Here is a 21,070-nt window from a genome sequence, read left to right as displayed (position 1 = left end):
TTTTAGCTAAGCTTTCTCATCCTCCTGCTTTACATCCTCTACCTCTTCTCCTACCCTTTCCTCTCTCAAACCCAAGCCCAGGCACCCAGTCATAGGCTCAGCATCTTTATTTAGAATTCGGGGATAATTGAGGAACATTCCTTCTGGTTAGGTGATTACTGGAGATGTGCAATGTTCATAACAATACCCATGGCAGGGAGGTTACCAGACCTTCCACCAACACACGCTGTCTCTTTATTTAAACCTAACCTTCATGTAAGTGCCCTGAAGATGGAATTGATGTCACTGGCATTGGTTCCTTTTTTCCAGTGTGCAATACATGCCCTCTCTCTGCTTTTCACCACTACTTGTCTCTTTAATTGGCAAATGACTGGGGACAGGTGGCTGAGCCCACTCAGCCTATTGGAGCTGGGAATTTTACCATAAAACTCCGGTGACAGTGCCGCAATTTGGGCTAGTATGATTTGCACCCTATCAACACAAACACCAGATTTCCTAGACTGCACCAGAAAACCACTTGATCACAGCTCCACAGGTTCATATAATGACTAAGAATATAATGCTTTCAAATAGAGTTCTAACCAAAATGAGTTGTTGGGATCTATAAGCAGGCATCTCTACAGCCAGCCCCGAAGGGACCTGACAAACAGGACATCAGGCATCTGTGAGGCAACCTGCAGACCAACTGCAACCACCGCGCATGCTCTGGGTCTCCTTATAAGAGAACTCGTTTTTCTCTCTCCCTCCCTCCTTCCCCAGACAAGGTCTCCGTAACCCCACCCCTTCGCCTAATAAAACTTCCCATGTGGAACCAGTCGTGTGCTGTGATTTATAATCTTATAACTCCACTGCCCAGTCCCACTATAAGTTCCTCCCTGAATCAAGTGGTGCTGCATCTATTCAGCAAGGCCAACCTGAATACAATTTGTAAACAGGAATAAAAATAGGAAAGCTCATGTTCACTCATACACACTAATTACTAAAGCTCTTTCATTTCCTGAATTTTCTTTCTCTGCATTTTGAGTGTGAGAACTTCCCCCTCCTCTTTAAGGAAACTGTGCTTCCTATGTTTTTCTTCTTTTCTGTTTTACTTCTGAGAGAGCTTAAAATACTGAGATCGTCTGCAGTGAAAATGTTCCTTGCTGGTTTATTGGATGGCTGGTGGTATTTTGGAGTCTGAATTTGAGCCAACTTCTTTTCTATTCCGAATGCTCTGTGCACCTCAGGACAGTGATGTCAAACCTGCCCCACCCAGGCTCCAGGGATAGAAGGAGCGTGTGTAGGATGAGGGGGTGGCTAGCCTGAGCACACCACAGTAGAGGGAGCACTGGGAGGAAAGGCACACATAGGTCCTGTTCCTGTGTGAGCCTGCAAGGTCAGGCTCAGGTCTTCATCCACTCAGGGGAGGGGCCGGGGAGGGGGAGCTTTAGGAAGTGACTGTAGCAGGAGCACTCTGACTTCATCAGTGGATGAATCCATTCACAATTTGAAGCTATTACTGGAAAGTGATAGAGATTGGTTTGATTGACTTGAAAAAGTAAATGTGGTGGTTTTAATAATAGCCCTGGGAGGAGTGGAAGAGGCGGGCAGATTGCTGTGAGTTCAAGGCCAGCTTGGTCTACAGTGTGAGTTCAGGACAGCCAAAGCTATACAAAGAAACCCTATCTTGGAAAGGGGGGTTGGGGTGGAGAATGGCCCATAGGCTCAGATATTTGAATGTGAACGCTTGGTCATTAGGGAGTGGCACTACTTGAGAGAGATTAGGAGGTGTGGCTTTGTTGGAATGGGTGTGACCTTGTTGGATAGCTGTGGCTTTGTTGGAAGCAGTGTGTCACTGGGGGTGGACTTTGGAGTTTTCAGAAGCCCAAGTGTAGGCGTCTCTTTCTATAGAGCTCTCAGCTACTCCAATACCAAGTCTGCCTGTGCAGTGCAAAGCTTCCCACCATGACGATAGTGGACTAAACCTCTGAAACATAAGCCAGCCCCAATGAAATGCTTTATAAAATGAAATTTATAAATAAAATGAAATTTATAAATGAAATTCTTTATAAGATTTGATGTTATCATGGTGTCTCTTCACAACAATAGAAACCCTAAGACAGCAAGTCAATGGAAAGTGTGTCTTTGAATTCTTTGCCCCATCCTGTCTCTTTGCTTCCTGCCACACATTCTTATCATCAGACCCAAAGCAATACAGTGAACGACATATTGAAACAGTGAGCTGAAATATGGATTTCTTTTCTTGTGTCAGTTTCCTCGGATATTAGTGATAGCAATGAAAATCCTAAGCAATGAGATTCATGTATGCAAACACCTTTCTTCACAGATAAGAGAGGAATAAGGAAAGGAAGCTATTTTTGAAGGGAGTAAATGATAGCTAAAGGAAGGGATGGACCAAGAAAAATGATACTAGTTTGCCATGGAAAATTTATTCCTTAAAGCATCATATATTAAAAGGATCGTGACCTCATTTTTAGATTTTGGGGAGCTGGGGATCAAATCTAGTGCCTCATGTTTGTTGCTCAAGTTGTTCTACCTCTGAACTGTTATGCCCAGATCTTAAGGTCCACATATGCCAGACCAATATGCAAGAGAAATGAGCTTTATTCAGGCTTAAGCTCAGTCTCTCCACTGTCACCAATGCAGTGAATCAGAAAGGAAAGCCCCGAGCACCTGCAAGGCAGGGTTTTTATTGGGGTTTGAACAAGAACTGGAAATTCCCAGTTTAACAGTTACACGATTGGATGACATTCAGCAAGGGCAAGCTTGTTACAAAGTGATTGGCTAACTAACATAACATTGAGTGAGCTATCTATAGGCCTCAGGAATGTTAGGTATTTTCTATGCCACAAAATGTTCTAGTACTAGGTGGGTGGGCTGCCCGGCACAGATGCCCCACCCTGAGATAAGATACCTTCCCTTTCTTGTGGTTACCCTCAGGTTGTTCTTTGGGTAGGAAATTTTATGACCTTGTTTCTGGAATTGGTGACCTATGGCCTAGTTCCTGGTGACCCTGAAGTGAGGTCACTAGTTCCTGGTGAATTTTGGGGGTGTCTGGCCTGGTTTTCTCAGAACTATATTCCAGCCACACACACACACACACACACACACACACACACACACACACACAGTTTGAAATGATTCCCTTTATAAGAGTGGGTGGGCTTGTAGACTGACAATACTGGTAGCAAAGTCTGTGAACAATGGCGCTATTCCTCCATCTTCCTTCGTGCGACATGAGTTTAGCACTGTTGGTGTGCTGGATGTTGACCTCAGGGCTACCTATGGTGCTAGCCAAGTGTGCAACCACTGACCTACATCTAGCTATGAGTTCAGTTAGTGAAGCTCAGAGAGGGGACCAATGGCAATCCCTTTCCCATCCGGTCAGATGAATGTGGTGGTGAGTGTCGATTGTCCCAGAGACAGAATCTAGAATGGCCTGTGAGGTACTATCTTGGCTGTGTTAAACAGAAGACTTTCCCACTGTGGGTGGCACCATTCCTCTGGGCTGGAAATCAGATTAGTAGCAATGGAGAAAAGGAGCTGGGCAGCAGCGACACACCCACTCGCCCTCCTTCCTGGTTGTGGGTGTGAGGTGAGCAGCTCCTTCACATTCCTGCTGCCAGCACTTCCCACCATCATGGAGGGCCCTTGGACTGTGAGCCAGAGTAAACTCTTTCTCCTTTAGCTTGCTTTTACAAGAGTGTTTTGTCACAGAAGCAGGAAAAGAAACTAAAGCGATGGAGGACTATCCTAGCAAAGCATCTTCTAGAGTTCTTCCGTTTCTAAGGGTCTTTCATTAAAAATCATTAGATTACTAAAGTGCCACACTGTGGATGAGGTTCAAGAATACACACACACACACACACACACACACACACACATACACACATATATAAACATATATATATTCTTTCCAGGCTTGAATTTAGATGGTTGGGCCCAGGGAAACTTGTTCTTTAGTCTTCTCTAGAAATAATACTATTGGACATCGGAGAGAGGCTCCTAAGTGTTCATGAAGCTGAAGCAGTAGTGGTGAGGATGGTGAGGATGGCGTGTGGAGAGCTGTGGTGTAGACCGGTCGTGATGGGGCTACTTCCTGAGTGGGTGTTGAACCTACACAAAGTCAGAATTTTAATGTTTTTCTTATGCAAAATAACTGACATTTGAGCAATGGAAAGAATGTTCTAGAACATATCTTGCTTCTTAAGTCTTCCTTAATGTACCCAGTGGGCGTAGTTAACCTGGTTGGCTCAGCCATGATTTCAGCAACCAGGATGTAATCCGATCTTTCTGAATACGCCTGCCCTGTAAATTCTCCAAACTGGTGATCTGATGATCTGACCTCATTAACCAAAAGGGAGTTTGCCTCTCCTTGACAGACACCCTCTCTCCTTATCCTTAGTTAAATTACTTTCAAAATAACTATGAATAAACTCACCATCCGATAATTATACTAAAAATTCTCCTAAAAAGGATTATGCTGACCTAGAAAATAAATTATTCTCCCTCTTGCAGATAATATACTTAAAGCTTATTTCAAGGCCTATATGAATTGTTCATTGATTTTCCCCCTAACTTTTTCAGGAGGTGTTTCCTTTCTTATTGCAAATAAAGCAGTTAACTATACAGAGCCCTTTAGCAAACAAATGTTTTAAATATAAAGTCTATTACCTCAATCATAGCCAATAAATCTGCAACAAGAATTTTCCTTCTGAGGTGCTGAGAATGGACCCCCGACCCTTGTACCTGCTCAGACACATGAGCTGCACTCCACCTCCGTAACAGAGTTGTAGAGTTTGAAGGATTCCTACAGATGCCTCTGCTCACTCATCTCATTTTACAGGAGAAAACCTGAGCCCAAAAGAAGCCAATGACTTACTGAAAGTTTCTGGTACATTTCTACGGTGTACTTTCAGAACACAGTCCCCGCGCTCCTGGGGGAGCTGTCTTCCCACACATTAGGAAGGAGTGAAGCAGGATTGCCTCACTTCTCAGCACCAGGGGAGCTGGCTTCTTTTGTTGGTGGTGGTGGCGGTGGTGATCTAGCCAATGAGCCTGTGATGACTCTCCAATACCACCTTCCTAGAAACCAACATAAACCAAAATAAATTGAACAATACATTTCATTTAGATTTCTATTGCATCCACTTGAGTGTGTATGTGCACATGACACAGTGAGCAAAGAGAATGCAGAGGATAACTTGGATATTGTTGGTTCTCTCTGGGGATCAAACTCAGGTCATCAGGGTTACAGCGAGAACCTTTACCCACTCTCAGCCATCTCACCAGAGCTAATTTCAAGCTTGATTACTTATTTATTATTATGTGTATGATCTGTGAGTGTGTATGAGTGGGGTATGTGCATATCACAGAGTCCATGTGGAGGTCAGAGGAAAACATTCTGGAGTCATTTCTTTTCTTCCACCTTACTGAAGTAGACTCTCTCTTGTTTCTCCCATGTTATAGATTTTCCAGAGGATTCCCTTGTCTTTGCTTCTTATCTTACTGGGATTACAGATGCTTGCCATTACATCCAGCTCCTATATGCACACACACAAGTATGTAAAATAATGGATGTATATTATTAATTCTTTGAGAGTTTTATACAATGTATTTTGATAATATTCATCCCCCACTCCTTCCCATAATTCCCCCAGATACACCTCCACCTCTCTACCCCCATGAATTAGCTACTTTTCTGTGCTGTGATAAAATACTATGACCACAGGCCATTTAAGAAAGAATGTATTTGGACTTATGGTTTCAATGGGACAGACCAAAATGGTGGACTGCGGCATGGCAGTAGGTGGCTAGCGCATATCTTCAAGGGCAAACATGAAGCAGATAGAGAAAGCCAGAGTGAGGTGAGACAAAAACACTCAAAACCTTGATTTCTCCATGTCCACTGTGACACACTTCCTCTCTAGAAAGGCCATACTTCATAATCTCCCCAAATAGCACCACCAGCTGGGAGCCAAGTGGTCAAATGCCTGAGCTATGGAAGAATGTTCCTCATTGAAGCCTTTACATCACTGCACACCTCCAGCTTTGTGTCCTTTTAGTGGCCTACCAAGTCCACTTTGCTCCTATGTGTGGAGTATGTTCGACCTCCAGGAGCCACGCCATAAAGACTCTCCCTTCCCAGAAGCTATCGGCTGTGCATCGCTCCTCAGGAAGCCCTCCCGCGGCAGGCTTAATGTGCCCTGGACTGGTCATGTCCAGGCATTTATAGCTGCTGTTGGGGCAGAGAGTACAGAAGTCTTGTCATGTCCAGAAGATCCTTGCTAATCTCTGGCTATTATTATTTTTCCACCCTTCTTGATGGTCCTTCAGCTTTGTTTGACAGATGTGCGAATTTCAGCTCAGCATACCATCAGAATTATTCTTTGCACTTTGACCAATTGTTTCTGTCTTTACCACTATCTACTGTATAAGGAAGCATCTCTGATGGAGTCTGAGAGCGTCTTTAATCTCTGAGTGTAAAATAAGAATTTAGAGAGCAGTTTGATACTATGTCCACTTAGCAATGTAACAGTAAGAGTGGTTTCACCCCTGGGGCCTGTGAGTTCACCAACTCACAGGGCTGTTGGCCAGACTTACAGTATCAAGTGTGTGTGTGTGTGTGTGTGTGTGTGTGTGTGTTTTCCTCTTGGTCTTACATCTAACCAGAAATTTAATTGGTTATACTCATAGCATTCATACCACTCTTATACCCATGAACATATCTTGCCAAGCTGGTCATTATTGTAGTTCTCAGGGTTCACAGCTGGGTAAGGCTGTTGATAATACACACACCCCAACCCCAAGCAGCCTACATAGCATTCTCCATTATTATGAAAGCTAGCGGCTAGTTAGCAGGGAGGAAGCTTCCTGGTCAGGACCAACTTGCTTTCTTCATGTCCGATGGCCAATGTGTATGGTGTCTTTAGCAATAAGGTCTTACCATTGAGTTCTGGTGAGTGACCAAGAGCAATGGCAATAATGTATTTCTTTGGTGTCTCTGAGACAACTAACTCTGGTCATATTTGGCAACCTACGGCTTTTGATGAGCGCATTATTCCCAGATATCGTAATCAATTATCTTCTACATGAACACACACACACACACACACACATACATATACACATACACATACACACACAGAGCTTGTAAAATAGTAGGTTCCCATATGTTTTTTATTTTACATCTTTCTTTTTCCCAGAGATTTCAGGGGTTGAAATTGAATTCAAATCATCAGTCTTGCTTAGCAAGTGCTTTACCCAATGCGTCATCCCACCAGCACAAATAAATTCATTTTAACATATTCTCAAAAAGAAAATAACTTGTTCTGTGGTCATTTTTAGATGCAGAGTATTGTATGTACACTGCGCTCCACCCCAAGAGTTTAAATAACCTCGAAACTACAGCAAGTTCTTGGCCTTGGGTAAAGCAGGACCAGCCTCTTCCCTCAGAAGCTGGTGGGACGTGTTCCTCCTCTGTGCCAGTTCCTCCTTCTTTACAACTTTTAGGAATTCTTCAATCAGGTCACATCAGAAATGGCTGATAGAAGGGATTTCTTTTAGTCCAGAATGAAGGAGTCACTCACCTCGGGCTAGAGTATGTAAAACATGACCAGCATAACACAGGACAGCCATTGAATAAGTTCTGTTTCACTGTTTTATGACTCCAATGCCAACCCCCCACACACCCAATTTTTGCATTTGTAATTACAGGGTGGAACAGAGAGAGGCCGAGTTCCATAGACTGCAGCAGTGTCTAGTCTCGGAGTCTCTGATGTAAGTCATGACAATGTACCCAAAATCCAAGACACTAGAACCCATTTTCCACCCTTTCCTCTTTACCCAACATCTCCATCACTCTTTGGAGGACTCCCATTTACTGACCATGTCAGAACTCCTTCTCATCACAGAGGGAGAGCATCGAAAGTCAAGGTTACAATCCCCAGAGCTCTATACTCTCCTCATTATCTAAAACAAGTCTTTCTACCCTCTGCCTAGCTCCCTGTGCTGACAGACCTGGGTCAGAAACTGCTTCTTCTTGCAGTGGGCAGCAGCTGTTATGTCCAGATCTTAAGGACCACCAGGAGCTGGACCACATATTCAGGAGCAAAGAGCTTTATTCAGGTCTAAGCTCAGTCTCTCCATCAATGCAATGAATCAGAGAAGAGAGCCCAGAGCAGCTGCGGTAGGGTTTTTTATTGAGGTTTGAGGAAGGACTGGAAGTTTCTTGCTTAACAGTTAAACAATTGGACAGCAAGGGCAAGCTTGTTACAAAGTGATTCACTGACTAGCATAACTAACATTGAGCAAGCTATCTATAGGCCTCAGGAATGTTAGGTGTTTTCTGTGTCATGAAATGTTCTACTACAAGGTTGGTGGGCTGCCCGGCACAGGTGCCCCAGCCTCGAATAAGATACCTTCCCATTTTTGTGTTTATTCTCAGGCTGTTCCTTGGGTAGGGAATCTTGTGACCTTGTTTCTGGAATTGGTGACCTATGGCCTAGTTCCTGGTGACCTTAGAGTGGGGTCACTAGTTTCTGGTGACTTTTGGATGACCTTGTTTAGGCCTAGTTCCTAGTGACCTTTGGGGGTATCAGGCCAGGTTTTCTCACAGCCAAAGGAGAAATAGATGATGGGTTCATGTGCTAAGGTAAGCGCCTGAGTGGCAGTCCTTAATAGGGGGTGTGTGCTAACTCTACCACCACCAAGTCTCAGGGAGCATTGTGGGAAGAAGGCAGAAATAACATGAGAGCCATGGAGCAGAGTGCCGGGAAGTGCTGCCGGCCGGATGGGATGTGACATGTCACGTGACTGTCACAGTCAGGCACTCACAGCAGCTTCTTGCTGCCTGCACAAGACTATACAGACCAAGGCAGCTGAGATCTCCGAACAGCTGGAGTCCATGGTCCTTAGGCCACACTCCATACTGACATGCCATGTAGCTGCAGGAGGGAAAATCATTCCTGGTTGAAAATGTGACCATGGTAGATTTCCCTTGCTCTCGCAGCCCCACACCTTGTAGCAGTAACTGGACTTAGTGGGTTATCAAAAATAATTTTAAAAATATGAAAAGAGCTACAAGGGTGTCATGGTTGGGTGGATATAGGTAAGCTGAAGGGAGAATGGGAGGTAAATATGATTGTATTTCATTGTATACATCTATGAAATTCTCAGAAGTAACTAAGAACATTTAACCCTATAATGAACACTGTGCATTGGTCTAGAAATTACAAAGGAGGGCAGGTGCAATAGCTCACTGGATAAAGGCTAAGACAGATGCTGAGACTGATGACCTGAATATGACTTTTGGAACCCATGTAAAGGTGGAAGAGACCAATTCATGCAAGTTGTCCTTTCTTTGTGAACTGTGCTATTCACTTCTCTTCTCACACAAATAAATATTTTAAAAGTTTTTTTTTTTTTGTGTGTGTGTGTGTGTGTGTGTTTGTCATAAATAAAACATTTTCCATCAAGAACTGAGCATATAAGTCAAGAAGCTTCTTGGAGTGGCCAATACCTTATTTGTCCAAAAACCCAATTTCAAGGAACAAATGGATGCAACATGGAGCACATGATGCTTAATAACTCCTGAAGGACCCTGGAGAGGAGCTGAGGTACCTGGGCGCCATTTTACTGAACAAGGGCTAGGGTCAGAAGTCAGCAGTAGAGTGCTTCTGTGGCATGCAGGAAAACCCAGCACTAAAACACAAGCACACAAAAACCACATTGGAGTGTCTTTCTGGACAGTCAATTGCCCAGGGACTCTCCTGTTCTCGGCAGAGATCTAGCTGGGTTCTCCAAACACCCCAGCCAGGCTGCCGGGTGCTGTCTCAAGAATCTGGCTTTTCCTGCTCCAAGCTGGGCAACTCTGAAGGCCATCCCTCTCCTTTGCAGACTCTGAGAGCATATCCAGCTGTAACCAAGAAATTGAACAGCCCCAGAAAGTGAAAAGGAAACTTTTCACTATTCTCAGCTCCTTTTTCAACTCCACAGGAAAAGGTTTATGTTTGGGATATTTGATAGTAGTTTGGACAGAGTGAGCACATCTCTCCCACCACAAATCAGAACTTTGCATTCTTAAATGACATTGGCCAAATAAACTCTAGGAGAGCAAGGCTTTTGTTGAAATATAAAACAGCGAAGGAGAAACCAGATATAAGATACAGGGGCACCACAGTCCAGAACTGGTCTGAGATCCTGGAAGCCTGCCCTTGTTCCCCTTGCCACAAAAACAGAATTTTGATGCAGTGGAATATGGGTACTGGCTCTTGGCCTTCACAACCACTCCGGTCTGGCTAAACCAGCCTGCAGAAGCCCGCTGGCAGCCAACAGCCTGCACGGAAGGAAGCCGCTTTCCTGGAGGTCCCATGCAGGTGTTTATAGACTGGTAACCTGAGCTGGCTAAACCACAGTCTGTCAGCTGTTACACGGGATTTCACACAGACAAAGCAGTATTAGAAACCAACAAGGCACTCTCCTGAACAGGTTTGCGTGTCTTAAGTGCACTCAGTGTGATAGGCAAAGTAGCAGGGTCAACGACATTCATTTTTGCAGTGCTGGGGACCAAATAGAGGGCCTTTCACGTGGGAGGAATACAGGCTAGCAGTGAGGGGCAGGCCGGCTCTACAAAGCAGAGGAAAATGCAAGCCTCTCACATGCCTTTCCTTTTCTGTGATCCGGTTTTGTTTGTTTGTTTTGTTTTTGGTTTTGTTTTGTTTTCAGTAAGAGTCTTCCTTAACGAGTTCTCTGCCCAGGTCTCTCTTAAAGGGCTTCTGGGTAACCACTGAGGAGTGGAGCCACGGAACCTTGTGATGTCGCTAGAGGAGGCTGCTGGCTTTCCTCCTTTTTTGTCTTTTAGGGGAAGGGAATATTATGCAGCCCCATGGTCCCAGCATTCACTGCTGACCATGCTGTCCACTCATCTTCTGGCATTTCTTCTAACTCCAGGTTTCTATACAGTTCAAATAAAGCTGGCTGCTTTGCTGGGGCAGGCAGGCTGTTTGAGAACACCCTCCAGGAGAGCTGGGAAGATCCAGGGCCCGAGTGCTGGCTGAGACCCCTGTAAGTCAACAGAGACTCCCTGCTGAGTTCCTGCAACTCCGAGAAAGCTGCAAACCCCAGAGTCAGGCCTCTCAGAGATGCCCTAGAAGGGAGGCAAAGAACACAGGGAGTTCAGGAGTCTCCAGCTGCCCCAGCAGGGAGTCAAAGAACCCGGCTGGCCAAGGGTTTTGGGCAGGAAGCAGCTTCTTTCCCAAACCCCACCATCTCATCCAAAGTTCTCTGACCTCAGACCCCAGCAGGAAATGTCCTGCTCTCTCATGATAGAAAAATAGACTGAACACACTAAGGGGAAACCAAGGCATTGCCCTGCCAGTAATTTAGCACACGTTGAACGGAATAACAAAGCCCAGTTTTGGCTCCTGGCAAAACAAAACAAAACAAATCTATGCAGATTCAATTCCATGCTGGCTGTGGGAATTGAAGTGTTTGGGGGTGAGCCCAGGGCTATCCTCACCCCTCCACACCCAACTTTTTAAGGGAGTTCTTGGGATGCACAGCAAGGTCCTCATGCTTGTTGCACTCTTTTACGTACTGAGTGAAGAATTTTACCTACAGCCTGAGGAATGGCGCCCTGGAGCCTTATGGCGCTTTGGGCTGCTGCTGTTCAGGGGAATTGTTTTAGTATCTAGAAAACACAGTAGCTGGAATTCTTAAGTTTTTCTCTACAAAGACCATCTACAGTGATGCTCAGTAACCAGCAGGATTTTAAAACGGCTTCTGCTGTTGCCTTTGCACTTTCTGTATTTTCTACAGCAAATAATAGTGCTTTGTATTTAGTAGAAAATTGAACATTTTTCTGGGTGGTTTTGTTATTCTTTTGGAAATAAGTTTTTCAAGAGACTATTGTTTACATCTGTGATGGTTTATTATTGTCATTTTGAATGAATTAGTAAACATCTGTGAGCACTTATCTAGAATGCAAAAGGTCCTGGGTTTGATTCCCAGCACTGCCTATATATATATTACTTTTTACTGAGACAGTATCTCTCACTACACCTAGGTCTTGTCCATTTGGCTAGGTTGGCTCGTCAATGAACTCCAGTCGTCCACTTGTCTCTGCCTTCCTAGGCCCTAGTCTGGGGTTAAGGCTGTGTGTAGCTGCTCTTAGCATTTGTGAAGATGCTGGTGTAGTGAGAATTTTGTTTCCTTTTAAAAACACAGAAATGTTGTAGGCTGTGTTTTTGCTTGAATCCCAGGTGTGGGGACCCAGGGCTGTTCACACCAGCTGACTGTGATTTTCCTGGGGCTCCAGCAAGGGTGTGGTTTTGCCAGCTGCAGATACTTTCCTCCATTGTGGGATGTTTGGAGTTCTGGGGACTTTTCAGAGAATATAGAAATGCTGGGGCCCTGAGAGGTGGAGTTGCTGTTGCTGGTGGGTCGGAGGCCGCTGGTTGCTGTTGGTTACAGTTTGTCAAGTAGTCTGTTAGGCAAAGAAACAAAAGAACAAAATGAGATATCCTGACAGCAAGGAACTCGATGCTCCTAATCAACAGGAAATAGACTAATGATAACAGAAACCCTGTAGGCGTAGATTTTCTAAAATCCTGCTTTTTTTTAAAGTTTTTAAACACTTCTACCCACCTTCCAACCTACTGAGCAGAGGTAGGGGAGAAAGAAAGCTATAAGTAAAAGGGAATCGGGCCTGAGTCAGCAAAAGCATCAAGACTCGGCAGGAGTGGCATGAGAGGTTCTCCGGAACATTTCTCCGAGAAGTAAAATGTAGAAAAACAAAGACCAGCAAAGTGATGTGAACCTTTGTTTACTGAGCCACCTTTTAATGTAAAATTTCAGCATTAAACTTCCCCATTTTAATCTTGGGGTACAGAAAATAAAGACGGATCCAAGCTACAGGGGCACCATTCCTCAGGTAAAATTCCTCACTTTGTAGGTAAAAGACTGCAGCAGGCATGCGGTGCCTCCCGAGAACTCCTGTGAAAGGTCAGCCCTGCCTGAACGCTAGGGCTCAGAGATAACGGAGAGCGCCTGGAACTGCCCTGGCCAGCTGATCAAGCCAATCTCTATGCTCCAGAGTCAGGGAGAAACCCTGTCTCAAAATACTGCTGGAGAGTGACTGAAGAAGACACTTGATGTAAATCTCTGACACACACACACACACACTGCCCATGCACCCACATATGTATACTTGTGCGACACTTATTGCTGTCAAGTAGAAAAACAGCCTTCATCTCAAGACACGAGATAATTTATGTTGGAGACAAATATGAGTATCAAGTAGAAAAACAGCCTTCATCTCAAAGACACGAAATAATTTATGTTGGAGACAAATATGAGTAACCGTGGCCTGGGAACACAGATCTAGGTTCCCTCAAAGTCCATGTTGCAGTGTGACAGCAGATTCAGGAAGTTTCTATAGTAACACAACAAGGAAAGGCATTTCTCAGGAGTCGGGGGAGGTTGCAGCAAAGAGTGTAAACTTCTGCTATAGGTTTCAAATGGTGTCTGCTGACACACGGCTTCTGAGCTGGCGGGAGCCGGCGGTTTACCTAACAGTTACAGATGTTTTCAGAACAGGCAATGAATGACTTTCAGGCACCAAAGTAGCCCAAGGTACCTGGTTTTGGACCTGCAACATTGTTACCTCTACACAGACACACAGAATTAGAGGACACTGGGGTCCTAATGTCAAAGAAGAACGAGTATAGGGTACTCAGGGGGATTTGGAAATAGTCTCGGAACGCAGACTCCACGTCTGTCACCGCGCAGACATGAATTTTAGTGTTCAGGCTCTGCTGTCACAAGACCCGGGCACAGAAGTCGGGCTTTGCTGCTTGCTCATGTGACTCTGGATGAGTCTGTGTCAGACGCAACTTCGGTACCTTCTTCATGCCAACTAACTTCCTTTTCCATTATCTCAAAGTTTAAAAATTTCAGTGATAAAATCTGATTCTGAAGAAGCTGGAAGCCATCATTACCACTCCCACCTTCTCCTGCCTCATGGCCTCCTTCCCTAGGGAGATTCTGACGTCAAAATGAGTCCTTGTTTGCCCGGAGGATGTCCATGGTCAAGGCAAGTTGTGACTTTAGAGCGACAACACGGAAAGAGTAAGTTTGCAGCTGGCGCACGGCTGGGAAAGCCATGGAGAGACCCAGACAGCCAGGCTCAGGCCACACTTCAGACTTCACAGACCTGGGAGGCGGCCAGACTCCCTCCTCCCCGCCCACCGCCCCCGAGCCGCAGCCTGGTCCCTTCCCCCGCCACACCATCTGGTCCACAGAAGCTCCAGACTTCCGTGTCTCTCGGCCCTTTAAAAAGCAGCATTCCTTTCCTGTCTTCTCTACACCGTCCCTTCCACCCACGTCTCTCCTCTCTCTCCTCTCTCTCTCTCTCTCTCTCTCTCTCTCTCTCTCTCTCTCTCTCTCTCTCTCTCTCTCTCTCTCTCTCTCTCTCTCTCTCGCTTGCTTTGGTCTCGCTTGTCTTAGCTCTTCTCCCCCGCCAATCACTTCCTCTCTTCTCAACGCTCACCATCTCCCTTGTGCACCTGCAGTGCTCTTCTTTGTACAGCCATGAAACGTCCCTGACGGGCTTCTAGAGCGTTCGTGTGTCTGGCGGAGTTCAGAGTCCTCCAACACTGGAGCTGGCAATTCTGCCGCCTTAGCTTCCGGGACAGACGAAGAATTTATTTCGAGGCTTTTGGCGCCCTCTTGTGGTTTATCCATGACGTCAACTCCCGCAGACAATGGCCGCTTTGTCCAAAGGAGAAGCCGCCTTAGATGACAACCTGCCCCCCAACCACAAAAACCTTCACTCTCTCCTTCCTCAAACAGTCCGGACGGCAGTGAAAACTGAAGTCGTTAAGCACAGGGCCACTGTGTTTCACGGCGATGTTCACTCGGTCCATGAAGATCCCCCGACAAAAAGCCAGAACAACGAAACCGGGGTGGAACAAGGTGGAGGGCGGAGATGAGGGCCGTAGGTGAGGCTGGGCGTCCCCTGACACAGGCCGCTTCACACCTGAGCGCGGGTCAGCACATTAGGAGAGCATTTCCCCGAGAGGGCAGCCACCTGCCTCAGGAGGTCCCCCACTGACTAGAGGCAGACCGTGGCTCCTGGGATCGCTGGGAAGCTCTTTCCGTTCTCCTCCCCCCTCCGTCCTTCTGTCTGTCTGTCCCTCCTTCCCTCTGTCTTTCCTTCTCTCCCTGTTTCTTCAACAGCCCAAGCTGCCTCACATTCACAATCCTCCTGCCACCACCTTTGGTTAGCGAGGCTGCAAGCATGTGCCACATGCTGCCCGCCTGCCTCATTCTCTAGAAGGCACGTTATTCCAGCAGAAACCTGTTCTGTATAGTCAGCTCAAGGTTAAAAAATAAAATAAACAAAAGGCTTTAACTCGTGACTTCCAGAACTCTGGAAAACAACATCATGACATCACAAAACCGTGGGCTGGGTTGAAGCTGCATGTCCTGGTATCAATAAGGCATGCAACCCTGCAAGAGCAGGTTTAACAGAGGTGAGCACATCTCTGGGCTGGTGGAACACCCCTATTAATAACTGTCTGCTTGTGAGAGGCTGGGCAGATCCCTCCTGGGCTTCAGGCTCAAGTTCAAAGTCAAGCAGGAACGGTATTTCTACTTAGACATTTTAAAGCTATCAATGGTAGGGCTTGGGTCAGAAATATGTGACCACTTCATTTTTAACAGGCTCATGCAGGCAGTAGGTATGCCTTGGTCTTATTTGATCCATACTGATTCTGAAATTGCTCAAATCGATTTGATCTGAGGACCTTGTGTTTCCTGGTGACAGCAGAGACTAAGGGGAACGGTGGCATGTCTCCAGAAATGGCACTTTCCCACATTTGTCCAGAAAGAAATGGAGTCACTATGGAGAAGTCGGTGGAGACGGCTCCAGGCACAGGCTAGTGCCGGGTCAAGCGATCAGGGAACGCAGCGTCCAGCACCACATTTTCTCTTGGAAATTGTGTGATTTATTAGCAGAAGAAAGTGCAAGGCCAATGAGAGACCTTTCCTAGTGCATGCTGGGCAAAGAAAGGCTAGTCCTTGAAGCTGAACCTCAGAAAGATCAATTTAGGGCACTGACACTAACATTTACTTTTTATTGCACATTAGCTTCAAGACTCCTGTCCCAGTTTCATTGTGAAATACAACATGGGGCGCACTGGAAATGGGGGTCCAGAGACCTTAACAGAGTATGTGGGAGCAGACAGCAGACTGAACATCTGAGCCCCAGACGCTAATATCTGAAGCACCAAACTTGTGGTTAAGGAGCAAGGTGGCTTTGCAGTGTCTGCTTGTTTGTCTCTGATGTCATGGTGGCAATGAGCTGTGGAGAGCCCCTGACTGAGCATCTCTCTGGAAAACTGGCCACCAACCACCCAATTGATTGACACCATTATGTAACTGTAACTCATCAAGTAATTGCTGAGACCATTCACTAAGGCCAATGAGGTGTGTCTCCTCCAAAGAAGCCACGGAAAGAGAATCACAACCTCCCAAGGACATGCTTCTTTGGCAGAGCACAGGCTAGTATGTGAGGGCACCACCTTCCCAGCACCAGACTCACCATAACTCAGAAAGCCCAGCACCATGCAACTGGTCCTCAGCACTGCAAGCAAGAAAAAAGTAAAAGATCATAAGAATTGCAAAATTTCAAAATTTACGAATTTTCTGGGTATTCGCCAAACACATATTGTATAGAAGTTTGCATGTGTCATAGCAAACTATGTGCTACTTATATGAAGACATTATTTTTTTTGTCTTACATAAGTGAGAACACTAGATATATTTGCCGCAAATTCCTTTTTCATTCATTGCCATGTTTTAGAGAACTTTCCTTACCAGGACATGTATATCTGCCACTATTTTCAACTCTGCCAAAGATACCATGCTACCATATCTTATTTAACATTTATCTCTGTTTAAAGTGTTTATTAGTATCTACTAATTATATTTAATGATGGACTTCATTGTGGTACTTTATGTGTGGGTATAATGCAAACTGATCATTCACCCCTTAATCCTTCTTGTCCTACTCTATTCTACTTCTAATGATCCCCTTCCCAACTAGACCCCTTCTACTATTGTAGGGTGTGTATGTGTGTGTGTGAGAGAGAGAGAAAGAGAGAGAGAGCGAGAGAGAGAGAGAGAGAGAGAGAGAGAGAGAGAGACTCCATAGTTTCATCGGGTTGTTTACAGGAAGCTGGGAGAAGAGCCACTTTTAGCGGCACAGGCACCTGGTGTCCCTAAAGAAATGTGTCTCCCTTGCCTAGAGCCCAGCAGCTGCCTTCTCCCTTCAGCTCGGGATGTCAATGCGCCCAGTCTTGTGTACCATGCATGACTACAGCTGCTGTGAGCTCAGAAGTGTAATGGCCACATCATGCCCAGAAGGCAGTGTCCCATGATATTCCGTTCCTTCCACAGATCCTTTTATTCTCTGTGCCCATCTCTATTCCCTGAGACATGGGCGGGGGTCATGTGGGCATCCCATTTAGGGATTAGAATCACTTCTTACAACCTTGACAAGTTATGACTAACTGTCCTCTTTGCTTTGCATACACACTGAATGTGTTGCCAATATGTTACTACAAAAGCAAAATTGAACAATTTTAATTGCTGTAGAAATGTAAGTATACATAAATTATAAATATGAGACCATTTCTATTTGTAGGTGTAGGCATGATTTTAGTTAGTAAAAAATACTGTAAGTTAATTTCTCAGAATAGAGCTATTCTAACATCTTAAGTGTCCATTTTTTTTTTTAAACCAGGGGAGTGAATACCAGCCATATCAAAGAACACTTGGCTATTTTTTCATCTTACTCCATAAACTGAATATACTCAAAGTCAGCAGAATCTCAGTGATATCTGAGGAAAGCATGTACTACATATTCCTAATCTAATTAGAGAAAAAAATTAATATTTTTTTATTTTTTAATAAAATATTTTAATAAACATTTTCCAGGTTTCATGTGTACCAGACATTTAATTTTTTCAGTAAATCATTTATTTCCTTTGTGTAATTTCAGTTGAATTGTTTTTTCTTTTCCTTTGATACAAGATATTAAATGTATGCATACATTTAATCCTGTACATGCTTTCGGTGTATGTGTACATTGTATGTATTTGTGTGTGTATGTGTGTGTGTGTGTGTGTGTGTGTGTGTGTGGTCAGTGTTTCACCCATTAGTTGCTGGCTTAATCTAGATACCTAACACTCAATGCTAAAGTCTGCTCTGCTATTTCCTAACATAATGACTGTATTCTACACACTTACTTTGGAGAAGCAGTTGCTGAATTTCACTGGCTGTGAGAACCATCTGGATTCTGGTGATAACTGGGCCCTGTTCCCAAGGTTACCCATCAAGTAGGTGTGGGCGAGACCGGGGATTCTGTACCGGTGACAGGCGCCTGGGTGGCAGGGACTCTGCTTCTCCATTGACCTGGGATCTGTGAGGGGCCACCTCCCCTTGGGCCAGGCTGGCTCATCTTCCCCTGTGTCTGTGTGCCAGATGTTGCCAGGGCTGCTCAGTCTGCAAGGCTCTGTGGCCGGCCTTATAATACAGAAAATGTGCAGGTTGAGAGTGTCTGTTAGTCCTTTCATTGATAGCCAATGCAACGTCGATTTGAGCCTCTTCCTATTCTGGAGAGAGATTACCAGCAGAAACGAGGGTTACCTTCGCACAGCAGCTGCTGCCACGCCGACCGTTCAGCCACATGAAAGGACACGCAGCCATTATTCCCTCTCCTGTAAACTGAATATATTCAAAGTCAGCACATCTCTAAGATATTCGAGACAAAGCACAGGAGCAAAGAGTTAAGATCTAAATGCAACAATTCAAAAGCCAGGAGAGAGACTGCGAAGCACATGATAGCTTTATTATTCTAAATTGCCCATTTTAGTACAGATTCTAAAATTGGAATAGAGCAAATCCTGCCTCTGTCTGTATCAAAATGGTTCTCACTGCCCTCTGACCCTCCAGATCTGCAGATTGGAGATACAAATGAGCTAATGGCTCGTTCTGTGCATGTGCTCAGGTGAGCCTTTGTGTGTACTTTCTCTTAGGAAAATGCCTCCAGCCTCCAGCCCTACAGCTGAAGGATTTTTGTAGGTTGAGCCTCCATCTTAATCTATGCTTGACCGCCTTCTTTCTCATTGTCATAGTTAAAGAGGGCCACAACAAGTGAGGAGCCATCCATGACTCTCAGTGACTGCTCTGGCTTTCTTTTTCATTTCCTTTAAGTGGTAGGATGTACATAGTCAAATTCAGCTGTAGGTTAATTTCTGGTGCCTGTTAAAAACTCTATCAAAATATTTTATAGTTAAATGCTCAGTTGCTAAGAACCTGAAAGCTAATTTGGTCCTAATTTGCTTCTTAAAACCCCAAATTTGGGGGAAAAAAGTCAGCCCCCTTGGATGGCAATCTTACTAAAATAAATTTCATTTATCGACACTGTATTAAGAAATTTAAATTCCTGGAGTGTTTGGGGACATTATTCTTCCAGTAACTGTAACATTATTCTTCCAGTGCTCTGAGGCCAAATGACTCTTCCTCCTCTCCAAGTGACTGTGAAAGTCAGAGCCTCCACATGCAGCATCCTCAGTCTCCTGGGGGAGGAGCATGGTTTTCTGAGCACTTTCTTTCCCTTAGCTGGATTTGTTCACAAGGTTGTAGTGACAGACAGTGCCCCAGCTCAAGGCTCGGCAGAGAGTGGGGAAGGGATGGAGAAGAAGCCCCACCTCCACTCCACCCCTGCCCCGTCCTGTTTGCTAAGAAGTGGCAGTGATTGTGTCAGGAGGTATTTACATGATACATACTATGGCTCTGGTTTGGATGTTCTGTGTCTTCCACGGGTTGTAGACTGAACGGTGGTGGGACCTTGAAAATGGAGTATGTGAGAGGTGCTTAGGTCAGTGGGAACTCTGTCCTCTGAAGGGAAAAGGTAGTTGTCCTGGAGCCTTGACTAGCTCTCATGGGGTTGTTATGAAAATCCAAGATTAGCCCTTCCTCATCTCCTGCTTCCCTTCTCTGTGATTTTTCTTTCTCACGTGCTGTTCCATGGTGAAGCCATCCCTCATGACTTGATAATTAGTGCACATACTGTTTTTACTTTCAGCCTTCCCAACTGTGAATTACATAAAACTCTGCTTTCTAAGGTATCGACCTCAGGCATTCTGTTAGAGCCATGGAAAGGGAACAAATACAACCACCTGTAATTGGGACGGAAATGACCTTTGCTTTAGAGAAACTCTCTGGCACGGCTTAGCTTGCTCGGACACTGGTGACCTCTCTGATGCTTTAGACTTGATGTGGTAGACTGTATCTTTACCCTGAATGGTATTTAGTGGTATGACAGACTATCAGCAAGGAACACTAGGGGATCAATAGTCACACCTCCCTATATCTCACCGGGAGTCCATACTGTTGGTATGCAAGCAATTCAACTGGCTTGCCCTCAGGAGCCTTTAGGGTCCTGACAATGTCCTATGTCATCATCCACACCAGGTGCTGGATGTATGAACCCTCTGGCCACCCAGCGCTCTCTCTTGGTCTCTCTCCTTCTCTCTGTCTCTTTCTCTGTCATGGGCACCCTCCTCCTCCCCCATTTCCAACAATAAATCTGTTCATACCAGATCGGTTTTGTGACATATTAATTATTATTATAACGCACACTGCCAACTGTTTATTACCATAACACATCTAGTCTGTGTAAGCTCGTGGCTCCCACTTTCCTCTAGAATCCACCCTCTCTCATGAAGATTTATGACTGACATGCTTGCTCTTCTTCAAAAAATACACAGTACAGAGGTCTGCACTACCTACTCCTGGGTCACTACCACTGTTCAGGATTTGCTTGATTGGAGGACTGCATTGGACTCTTCCCCGTCAGAATGCTCTAGACCAGAGAGTAGCAATGGCTTACACATGCTCGAGTACCCCTAACTCTAGAGAATTCAAGTCTGTTGTTCGATACAGTTACTGAGAGACCAAAAGATTAAAAATGGCTATTTTAATGTTTAAGGCCTGATCTAGC

The sequence above is a fragment of the Meriones unguiculatus genome, chromosome 19, assembly GCF_030254825.1.
Source record: "Meriones unguiculatus strain TT.TT164.6M chromosome 19, Bangor_MerUng_6.1, whole genome shotgun sequence".
Taxonomy (NCBI): Eukaryota; Metazoa; Chordata; class Mammalia; order Rodentia; family Muridae; genus Meriones; species Meriones unguiculatus.
This window is presented reverse-complemented; position numbering follows the sequence as displayed.